General features: G+C 40.0%; 1 non-coding gene across 1 annotated transcript; it reads left to right on the top strand.

Annotated features, from left to right (window-relative positions):
* The first annotated feature begins 8,892 nt into the window (after window positions 1–8,892).
* Window positions 8,893–8,996, top strand: LOC112731872 (small nucleolar RNA R71). Its single transcript, XR_003167625.1, has one exon. It is a non-coding gene; the product is annotated as a small nucleolar RNA R71 (small nucleolar RNA).
* Window positions 8,997–10,684: the final 1,688 nt, after the last annotated feature.

The raw sequence follows: 10,684 nt of genomic DNA on the forward strand, positions 1-10,684 counted from the left end.
TGGAGTTCTTCTGGGATCTTCAAAGTTCGCTCCAGGTATAGGTTCCTGGAGTTTGCAAACACCGGATACTTCAGCTCACAGTATCGGTTTGCAAACTTTACTGAGTCATTGGCGGGAAGTAGCTGGTCGGCCTTCTCCTACGGGGTAAAGGCTTTCTCCCGCAAGGAGGCATCATGCATGAGGTCGATGATAGACACGGAGGCTTCTCCTCTTTTCCTTTTGCTAGTAGTGGCCTTGTGATGCGCATAAACTTGTTATGCTACGATTAGGAAATTGCACGATCGGCAAAATTCCTTCCGGCAAGTGCACCGGTTATCGTCAAGTAAAAACTCACAATAGAGTGAGGTCGAATCCCACAAGGATTGGTTGAATGAGCAATTCGGATTAGAAGTGTGTCTAGTTGAGCGGAATCAAGAATTAGATGAGAATTGCGGAATGTAAAATTGGCGGGAAACGTAAATGACAAGAAATTGAAATGGCGGAATCTTAAATTGCATGAATTAAAGAGCAAAAGCTAAATTGCTGAAATTAAAAGGGAATGGGGGTGATTGCATGAATTGAGTTGCAGAATGTAAAGAGAAAGTGGAAATCAGAAATGGGGAATTCATTGGGTTATAGGAGATATTGAGATCTCCGAATCAAAACATGTTTATCTCTTCCTCAACCAATGCGTTCATTGAATTTTGCTTGGCAATCTTATATGATTGGATCCCAATCCCTTGGCTCACCAATTCTCTCTAAAAACAAACAAATTCCCAATCCCTTGGTTTAAATGTTCATAAGAAGAGATGATGCTCGATCACTGATTATACCACACAGTTTCATGAACCACAATTTGGTAGGATTACATGTCACAATATCCATCCAAACCCCAATCCAATTCACTGTGAGAAAGCTTCTCTAGCATGAATCCTCCATTCCTTTCCCAAGGTTCCGAAGGATTCCAATTATGGGTAGTTTCTTTCCCAAGACAACTACCCAATGGAATTAGATCGAGAAGCTTTCTAACAAAATTCAAGAGAAAAGATTGAAGAAGAAGATAAAACTATTATTGATTCATTGAATTACAATAGAGCTCCCTAACCCAATGAAAGGGGTTTAGTGAGTCATAGCTCTGAATTCAATTACAAAGGTATGAAAACTAGCAAAATGAAAAGGTTAAAAGTCCCTCCTAACTTAAATTCTATCCTATTTATACACTTTCTATATTGAGCTTCTGTTGTGTTTCTTGGGCTTTGAGGCCTCTCCCTGCTTTCCTTTTGCTTTGGGTTTATGATCCATAATCCTGATGAGGCTATGATCCAATTCTGTAACATTCATTGAGCAAACTTAGTGATAAACAAGTAATGACACAAGACTCAACAAATTAAAGCTCCAGACTCATCAATTCTTCAGGCCCAATTCCATAAACCATGATATTCAATTGGGTTTCATACCAGAGTAAGTTTAAGTTAATGTTTGTGCTCAAAAGCTAACTTAAACTGCAATATTTTTGGCCCAGAAACCTTTTCCAATAGTGGCGTTTAAGTTGCAGTTTAAGCTTAAACTGCAGCTTAAACGCCAGACACTTCCAGTGATGCCTTTTGTGGAAGCACGTTTAAGCTTCAGTTTAAGGTTAAACTGAAGCTTAAACGTGGAAATGGAAGAAGGCAGCCCTGGAGGGTAACGTAGTCGAACACGTTTAAGCTTCAGTTTAAGGTTAAACTGAAGCTTAAACGTGGAGATAGGAAAAGCAGCCCTGGAGGTCGAACACGTTTAAGCTCCAGTTTAAGGTTAAACTGGAGCTTAAACGTGGGAATAGAGAAAGCCATCCTGGAGGTCGAACACGTTTAAGCTCCAGTTTAAGGTTAAACTGGAGCTTAAACGTGGAAGCGGAGAAAGGTAGCCCTGGAGGTGTCGAACACGTTTAAGCTCCAGTTTAAGGTTAAACTGGAGCTTAAACGTGGAAGCGGAGAAAGCAACCCCTGGAGGTCGAACACGTTTAAGCTCCAGTTTAAGGTTAAACTGGAGCTTAAACGTGGAAATGGAGAAAGCAACCCTGGAGGAGAAAACTTGGTCGAACACGTTTAAGCTCCAGTTTAAGGTTAAACTGGAGCTTAAACGTGGAATTGGCTCCCTGGTGCATTTCCCATTTCTGGCGTTTAACTTCCAGTTTAAGGTTAAACTGGAGGTTAAACGCCACTTTCACCCTTTCCTCAGCTTTCATGATTTTGGTGGTTTAAGTTCCAGTTTAAGCTTAAACTAGAACTTAAACTCCACATGTGATATTCAACCTTCCTTTATTGATTTTTGTTGCTTCCTTGCCTAGCCTCTTCTTCCCTGAAATCATCCAAACAACTGCATCAAAGTCTTGCAAATTTTCATGAGAATCTTCCATTCATAGCTTTCAAGTAATATAACTAAAAACTCATGAAATTTGCATAAAAATCATACTGTTTGGATGGTTCATTGCTTTGTTATTCATTTAACCATTCTTGGTTACTTTAAGCTCAAGAAAGTGCATAAAACAACTAAAACTAACAGAAAAATGCTAGTGAAACTTGCCTAAGATGCCTTGGCATCACAACACCAAACTTAATACTTGCTTGTCCCTAAGCAAGTCCTGAGTTATTTGAGAAGAAAGTATGAAACAGAAAGCAATTACATTGGCTATATTAGTAAGCACTTGAAGTTCATCAGAAGGGTTTTATGCAGAAAGTTGCAGTATCACTTTTTCATTCTTATCAGGTAAGATTATCACTTTTTCATTGCATTCATCAAACACTGCTATGGCCTCTTGTTATTCTTATGTCCTTGGCACTTTTCTCTTCTTTGTTTTTCTTTTCTTTTTCTTTGAGCTCCCTTGCTCCTTGTTTGCTTAGTGTCATGTGTTGCACACGCCTTTGGCATTTTCTTTTTCTTATCAGTGCACTGCACATATCCACTGCAGGCATTTTAGTTCACATTTCTTCTTGAGACATTGGTGCCCAGCACCTCTTTGTGTGACTAAATGTTTTGTATTTAGGTTGCTCTTGATAATGGACTTTTGGTTGATAATCCCGGGTTAGTTAACCCAAGTTACCAAGTGTTGAAACACTCCTCAGAACCTATTCATCCAAGCATGTCTTTAATACATAAACACCACAGGCATTTGTCTCAGAAGTTCAAACCATTGGTGCCTAGCTTATTTTCTCAATTTTTTTGCTTTTTGGTTGCCCTTTTTCAGTGGCTTTTTCTTCTTCTTTTTCTTTCTTTTTCATGGCCAAAGACATTTATTCATCAAGATCCATAGACAGTTTTCAATTTCTACACAAAAATTGATAATTCTACACTCTATTTCCAGTGATCTGACTAAACAATCAAGCATGCATACCACCACTTAATTCTACTTGATTTGTCACTAATTGAGCCAAGTTACTTTTGTTCAAACTTTTCTTTTATTTTTGGAAACAGAACAAGCATGGCAAGCATTTGTTTAAGAAGGTGAAGTTATATCCAAACATTTAGGCATTCACTTTATTCAAAGCAATAAACAGACAAACATACTAGTAACTTCACATTCCAGAAAGATTCAACAATTACAGTTTAAAACAGAATAAGCATGCTTTTGTTTGCCCTTTTTAAAGAATTGTCAAGGAACAACACCACCTTGTGAAATTTCTTGTTTTCTCTTTGTTGCCAGGAAACAATTTGATTTCTCCTTCTTCTCCTAGTTGTTGCTTCATGTTCTTTCTAAGATCCTTGTTTCCTTTCCTGCAAAGAGTGATGAAGTTGCTTGCTTCTCAAGCACTTGAGTGGTTAGCTCAACTATGTATGGGCAAGTGTTTGAGTCTTAAGTTGGTGTGTGAACACCAAACTTAGTCTCCTACTTACTTCTCTGTTCTTTGAATCCTTGAGTTCTCCTTGGAATGAAGTTGCTGCTAAGGATTTTAAGCATTTCTGTGATTGCTTAGAATGGTTGTTCCTTTCATATAATTCAAAGGTTGTTGTGTTCAGTTGATCTTTATGGTGGAACACCACACTTAGAGTCACACATTCCCCTTTGAATTATTGATCCATGAATTCATTGTTTGGTGTGAAACACCAAACTTAATTCTTTGCAATGCACAGAAACTACTTCACCCTTTTTATTGAAACAAATAAAAGAAACAGTAAAGGGGTATTACCTCAGGTTGGGTTGCCTCCCAACAAGTGCTTCTTTAACGTCATTAGCTTGACGGTTGTCTTCATCAGTTGAGGTGATATTTAACCTTGTCCTTCTCCTCCACATCTCCCAAGTAATGTTTGAGTCTTTGACCGTTCACAGTGAAGGTTCGTTGTGACTTTTCTTCCATGATTTCTACTTGTCCATATTGGGAGACCTTGGTGACAAGGAATGGTCCAGACCACCTTGATTTTAGCTTCCCTGGAAATAGCTTCAGCCTAGAATTGTAGAGCAATACTTTTTGTCCTTCTTCAAATTTCCTTGGGGCTATGTTGCTGTCATGCTTCTTCTTTGCTCTTTCTTTGTAAATTTTGGCATTCTCATAAGCTTCAGCTCTGAATTCTTCCAACTCTTGAATTTGCAACATCCTTCTTTCTCCAGCAGCTTTGCTGTCCAAGTTCAAGATTTTCAAGGCCCAGAATGCCTTGTGCTCCAACTCCAGTGGCAAATGGCAAGCTTTTCCATATACTAGTTGGTAAGGGGACATTCCAATTGGTGTTTTGAAAGCTGTCCTATATGCCCAAAGAGCATCATCTAGCTTAATCGACCAGTCTTTCCTTGAAATTCCCACAGTCTTTTCCAGGATTCTTTTGAGTTCTCTATTAGATATTTCGGCTTGCCCACTTGTTTGTGGATGGTATGGTGTGGCTACCTTGTGTTTGACTCCATATTTTAGAAGCAATGCCTCTAATGGTTTGTTGCAGAAGTGGCTTCCTCCATCACTGATGATTGCTCTTGGAACCCCAAAACGGCAAAAAATGTGTTTTCTGAGGAAGTTCATGACTACCTTATTATCATTGGTTGGAGTTGCTATTGCTTCAACCCATTTGGAGACATAGTCTACTGCTACAAGAATGTAATTATTTGAATATGAGGTGGGAAAGGGTCCCATGAAATCTATCCCCCATACATCAAACAATTCAAGTTCCAGAATGAATTGTTGTGGCATTTCATTTCTTCTTGGCAGATTCCCCGCTTTCTGGCATTCATGGCAGTGCTTCACTAGTTCCTTTGCATCTTTGAAGATAGTGGGCCAATAAAAACCACACTGCAACACCTTAGCTGCTGTTCTTTCTCCTGCAAAATGTCCTCCATAAGTGGAGCCATGGCAGTCCCATAAGACTTCCCTTCCTTCTTCCTCTGATATTCATCTTCTGAGTATGCCATCCGAACATTTTTTGAACAAGTATGGTTCGTCCCAGATGAAGTATTTGGCATCATTTACCAATTTCTTCCTTTGATGCTTGTTAAATTCCAACGGCAAACTCCCAGTGGCCTTGAAGTTTGCTATGTCTGCAAACCAGGGTGCTTTGTGAATTACCATGAGTTGTTCATCAGGAAAGCACTCATTTATATGTGTGCTTTGTGCGCTTCCTTCTTCACATGGTATCCTTGATAAATGGTCTGCCACCTTGTTCTCTACACCCTTCTTGTCTTTGATTTCAATGTCAAATTCCTGCAACAAAAGAACCCATCTAATAAGTCTTGGTTTGGATTCTTGTTTAGCAAGTAAGTATTTTAAAGCTGAATGATCAGTGAAGACAATGACTTTAGATCTAATGAGATAGGATCTAAATTTGTCAAATGCAAAGACTATTGCCAAGAGTTCTTTTTCAGTGGTTGTGTAATTCCTTTGGTTATCATTCAAGACTTTACTGGCATAATAAATCACATGTACCAAATTGTCTTTCCTTTGTCCTAACACTGCCCCAATAGCAAGGTCTGATGCATCACACATCAGTTCAAAAGGTAAGTTCCAATCAGGTGGGGCAATGATAGGTGCAGAGGAAAGTTTTTGCTTCAAAAGTTCATAGGCTAGCATGCAATTTTTATCAAATACAAAGGGTGTATCAGAGACAAGCAAGTTACTCAAAGGTTTGGCTATTTTAGAAAAGTCTCTAATAAACCTTCTGTAAAAACCAGCGTGTCCCAAAAAACTCCTAACTGCCTTGACATTACTTGGTGGAGGTAGTTTTTCGATGAGTTCCACCTTAGCTCTGTCCACCTCAATGCCTCTATTAGAGATTTTGTGGCCAAGGACTATTCCTTCTGTGACCATGAAATGACACTTTTCCCAGTTTAATACTAGGTTGGTCTCTTGGCACCTCTTAAGCACCAAGGCAAGGTGGTGTAGGCAGCTAGGAAAAGAATCTCCAAACACAGAAAAATCATCCATGAAGACCTCAATAAATTTTTCAATCATGTCCGAAAAGATGGACAGCATGCATCTTTGGAAAGTGGCAGGTGCATTGCACAATCCAAAGGGCATGCGTCTATAAGCAAAAACTCCATATGGACAAACAAATGATGTTTTCTCTTGATCTCTAGGATCAACTACTATCTGATTATAGCCTGAGTATCCATCCAGAAAGCAATAGTAAGCATGTCTTGCAAGCCTTTCAAGCATCTGATCCATGAATGGAAGTGGGAAATGATCTTTTCTGGTGGCTTCATTGAGCTTCCTGTAGTCTATGCACATCCTCCACCCAGTGACAGTTCTTGTGGGTATGAGTTCATTCCTCTCATTTGGCACCACAGTTATGCCACCTTTCTTGGGAACTACATGGATGGGACTAACCCATGGGCTATCAGAAATGGGGTAGATTACCCCTGCCTGCCATAACTTCATGACCTCCTTTTGTACCACTTCTTTCATGACGGGATTCAATCTTCTCTGAGCTTGGATGGAGGGTCTAGCATCCTCTTCTAATAAGATTTTATGCATGCATATGGATGAACTTATCCCCTTCAAATCAGCTAGGGTCCATCCAATGGCATCTTGATGAGTTTGTAGCACCTTGATCAATTCTTCTTCCTGTTCTTGACTCAGGGCAGAGCTAATGATAACAGGATGACTCTCATCACTACCCAAGTATGCATACTTGAGATTAGGGGGCAATGCTTTGAGCTCAGGTTTTGGTGCTTCCTTCTCTTCTTTCACTCTCTCTGGCATGCTTGGCATGGTTGTTTCAGCAGCCTTGATGTCACTAACTTCTATGTCCTTGGTAAACTCCTCCTCTGCCACTTCCTTTGTTGTTTCCTCAAAGGTTTCTTGTACTGCAATGTCCACTACATCCACCCTCATGCATTCCCTTAGTGATTCTGATGGATAGCTCATTGCCTTGAATACGTTAAACACCAATTTCTCATCATGTAGTCTAAGAGTGAGTTCACCCTTTTGTACATCTATGATGGCTCCAGCAGTAGCCAGGAAGGGTCTTCCCAGAATTATTGAAGCTTTGGCTTCTTCCTCCATATCTAACACCACAAAATCAGCAGGAAATATAAAATCTCCCACTTTCACCAACAAATCCTCAACTATCCCATGAGGGAATTTAAAAGTTCGATCTGCCAATTGGAGGGCCATTCTTGTTGGTTTGGCTTCCTCAATCTTCATTCTTCTCATCATTGTTAGAGACATCAAGTTGATACTGGCCCCTAAGTCACACAAGGCCTTCTCCACCATGACTTCTCCTATGATGCAGGGGATTTGGAAACTGCCTGGATCCTTCAATTTCTGAGGCAATTTGTGCTGAATGATGGCACTGCATTCTTCAGTTAACAACACAGTTTCCTCATTTCTCCAGCTTCTCTTCTTGGTCATTAATTCCTTTAAGAATTTTGCATAGAGTGGCATTTGCTCTATTGCCTCAGCAAACGGAATGTTGATTTGAAGCTTCTTGAAAATCTCCAAGAATCTGGAGAATTGGCCATCCTTTTCACTTTTCATCAAACGTTGAGGATATGGTGCTTTAGCTGTATAAGGCTTCAGGACCTCTTTTTCTTTTTCTTTTGTTGCAGACGGTGTAAAAGATTGTCCTTGTTCCTTGTTTCTCACATTTTCCTTTGCTTCATCCTCTGTGGTTTCCTTTGAGATCTCCTTTAGATTCTTTCCACTTCTGAGGGTTATGGCTTTACATTCTTCCCTTGCAATAGTCTTGGCAGCATGAGGAACGCTTGGCCCAGGGGTTTGCTTAGACAAATATACAATTTGATTTTCTAGCTTCTGGATAGCAGCTCCTTGGTTTTGCAGGTTAGAATTTACTTCTTCCTTAAAGGCTTTCAATTCGGTTATGTCTTGACTCATGGTTGCAAGCATTCCTTCTATCCTGTTTAATTGATCTTGAAATTGTTGGTTCGGATTAGGTTGGGTAGGTTGATTATTTTGGCCATGATATGATGGTTGGGAGTAAGTGTTTTGTGTGGCTTGGTATGATCTTTGGTTGGAGTTTTGGTATGTGGACTTGTTATGTTGGTTTTGCTAGTTTCCCCACCCAAAGTTTGGGTGGTTTTTCCAGCCTGGGTTGTAAGTGTTGGAATGTGGATCATATGGTTGCCTTTGTTGATTTCCTACATAATTGGCCTCTTCCCAATCACCTCCTTCAGTGCTTGCTTCCTCTTGATCTTGTGTGTGTATTGCAGCCACTTGCTTTGTTTCTAATTTCCTGGTGAGCTCTGCTAGTTGCTTGGCAAACACCTTGTTTTGGGCTAGAATTGTATCAACATGGTTTAGCTCCATGACTCCCTTAGTGTTGTGTCTTTCTGAAGCATAATAGTACTCATTCTCAGCCACTGTCTCGATCACTTCAATGGCTTCTTCCACAGTCTTTTTCCTGTTCAATGAACCTCCTGATGAATGGTCTACAGCCTTCCTTGATTCATAAGAAAGTCCATCATAGAAAATATGCAATTGCACCCAGTCATGGAACATGTCTGGTGGGCATTTCCTTGTCAAATCCTTGAATCTCTCCCATGCCTCGTAGAGAGTTTCACCATCTTGTTGTCTAAACGTCTGAACCTCAGATCGAAGTCTATTGACCTTTTGTGGGGGGTAGAAACGTGCCAGAAACTTGCTCTCCACCTCATCCCAGGTTGTTAGGCTCCCCCTTGGGAATGATTCCAGCCACTTAGCTGCCTTGTCCCTAAGTGAAAATGGGAACAAGAGCAGTTTATAGGTATCTTCCTGGACTCCATTGGACTTCACAGTGTCGCAAATTCTCAGAAATTTTGTGAGATGTTGGTTTGGATCTTCATTAGCACTCCCACCAAATGAACAATGATTCTCCACAAGTGATATTAGCTGTGGTTTGAGTTCAAAATTGTTGGCCTGAATGGGTGGTTTCTGAATGCTGCTACCACAATTCCCAGAGGTTGGGTTTATGTATGAACTAAGAACCCTCCTCTCGGGAATGGCATTGTTTCCATCAGCTCTCTCATGGTTGTGAACTTCTCTATCCATGTTGAGATCTAGAGCTTCCTCAAAATTGTCCTCAGATTCTCCTTCAGATTCCTCTTCTCTCAGTACTCTCTTCCCTCTTGCTTCCCTTCTAAGTCTATGAAGGGTCCTCTCTGGTTCAGTATATGGAGGGGTTGATGTCTCTTCTCTCCTACCTGTCATACAAGAACATAGCACAGGCAACAAACAAGTGAAATACTCTTGGTTAATGGAAGAGTATGGTTAGAGTAGTTGAGGAATTAATTCAAATAGTTAGTGAGTCAGTGAGTTAGTTGCTTAAATTTAAAGGCATAAAGAAAGAAAGCATGTAACAGAGTGCAGAAATTAAAATTCAACAAGTAACTTGAACTGAATTAACAAAGCAAGAAAAATGCTCAATCTAGTTAACTTCCAATTTGAGAATTGTCAATCGAAAACCAATCCCCGGCAACGGCGCCATAAACTTGATGCACATAAACTTGTTATGCTACGATTAGGAAATTGCACGATCGGCAAAATTCCTTCCGGCAAGTGCACCGGTTATCGTCAAGTAAAAACTCACAATAGAGTGAGGTCGAATCCCACAAGGATTGGTTGAATGAGCAATTCGGATTAGAAGTGTGTCTAGTTGAGCGGAATCAAGAATTAGATGAGAATTGCGGAATGTAAAATTGGCGGGAAACGTAAATGACAAGAAATTGAAATGGCGGAATCTTAAATTGCATGAATTAAAGAGCAGAAGCTAAATTGCTGAAATTAAAAGGGAATGGGGGTGATTGCATGAATTGAGTTGCAGAATGTAAAGAGAAAGTGGAAATCAGAAATGGGGAATTCATTGGGTTATAGGAGATATTGAGATCTCCGAATCAAAACATGTTTATCTCTTCCTCAACCAATGCGTTCATTGAATTTTGCTTGGCAATCTTATATGATTGGATCCCAATCCCTTGGCTCACCAATTCTCTCTAAAAACAAACAAATTCCCAATCCCTTGGTTTAAATGTTCATAAGAAGAGATGATGCTCGATCACTGATTATACCACACAGTTTCATGAACCACAATTTGGTAGGATTACATGTCACAATATCCATCCAAACCCCAATCCAATTCACTGTGAGAAAGCTTCTCTAGCATGAATCCTCCATTCCTTTCCCAAGGTTCCGAAGGATTCCAATTATGGGTAGTTTCTTTCCCAAGACAACTACCCAATGGAATTAGATCGAGAAGCTTTCTAACAAAATTCAAGAGAAAAGATTGAAGAAGAAGATAAAACTATTATTGATTC

This window comes from Arachis hypogaea, chromosome 12, assembly GCF_003086295.3.
Source record: "Arachis hypogaea cultivar Tifrunner chromosome 12, arahy.Tifrunner.gnm2.J5K5, whole genome shotgun sequence".
NCBI lineage: Eukaryota > Viridiplantae > Streptophyta > Magnoliopsida > Fabales > Fabaceae > Arachis > Arachis hypogaea.